Below are 1,442 nucleotides of genomic sequence, written 5' to 3'. Positions count from 1 at the left end.
TTCACTTCTTTCATTAGTTTCATTAGTTTCATTAGTTCCAATTCCTGTATTTCCTGCATTTCCTGCATTAGTTCGTTCCATCTTGCTTAACTGAACACAGCCCTGTAAGGAAACTGTTAGTGATTGCACCGCCGTATTTAGCTTTCGCTATCGGAGCGTTCGTCTTGATGCTAACATTTTCACGCTATAGTCAAGACGAACGAACGAAAACGCTGTATGTAAGCAATAGTGCTATAAGCGAAAAAGCGTGCAAGACGAACGCATCCTATGTATTACATATGCATGTTGGTACACAGCGCGTCATTGAATCGCGGAATAGGCGCGGGATCGGAAGGCAAGCGGGGTGGTTGCTCGCCAACAAGCGCCATACGAATCGTACGGCCCGCTTGCTCTCCGATCCCCGCGCCTATTCCGCGACTCAGTGACGCGCTGTGTACATTTAAATTTGACATTTCGGCATTTTCATTTAAATTGTACGCAAAGTGTTTGTCTAACACCTGTCTGTTTTTGACAGAGTCTGCTATCAGTGTTAGTTGTTTCTGAAACTAATGTACATATGTATTTTAGCTGATATTTATATATTTGTTTGACAGATTATGCACGTGCAAATTTCTTTGTTCGAGCACTAAACGGATTCCTAGCATTTCGACGTCGTGAAAAATTCTATAGTGCATTCCATTTGATCGCAACGCTTTTTTTTTTTTATCTCTGTTTACCTTTCGACGAAAAACAAGGATGAAATAATTCCATGAGCGTTGCGACTGCCAAGTTGAACGCAGCGAAAGGTTGCAACCGTCGGACGAACTGCCTTCGCGAGACGAAATCCGATTGGCGGACATCCAACACGAGAGGAAGCAGCGCGCACGTGAGGACGAACGGCTCATGGAAATGGCCAACGAGGAGGCGCAGGCGCAGTTGCAACGCCTCTTAGCAATAATGGAAGAGGGCGCACGAGACCAGGCCGAGAATGATAGCTCGGAGGGCAGCACCATCGACCGGACAGACCTATTTTGGGCGGACCGGGAGATTTGAATGGCCCAGAAAAATTTGAAACAAAAATGCCAAATAAAAATATAATAGAATAGGAATAATTTAGCTATAAAAGAATTAGAAATATAAGTTAGGGATAAGGCGACATAGTCGGCATAAATAATATAAGATTATTAGGAGAAATTAATTGCGATAGGTTTAATTTGGTGATGGTATAATTATTTTTTCTTCTGTTTATTATTATTGTTATTATAATTAGTATTAGTTAAGATTAGGAATAAAACAAGAATAAAATAAAAATCTTAATATAAATTTATCATTTATTTTGTCACAAAAAAAGGGCGAACACGTAAAGAAAAAAAAAAATAAGAGAAACAAAAAAGTAAAACCTCCGTGCGGAAACTGCTGCACAGAAGAAAAGCGCACAAAATATAAGATGAGCGAGTACACAA

This window comes from Pseudomyrmex gracilis, unplaced genomic scaffold (genome assembly GCF_002006095.1).
Source record: "Pseudomyrmex gracilis isolate BER0280 unplaced genomic scaffold, ASM200609v1 scaffold_567, whole genome shotgun sequence".
Taxonomy (NCBI): Eukaryota; Metazoa; Arthropoda; class Insecta; order Hymenoptera; family Formicidae; genus Pseudomyrmex; species Pseudomyrmex gracilis.
Note: the sequence above shows the minus strand (reverse complement) of the source record.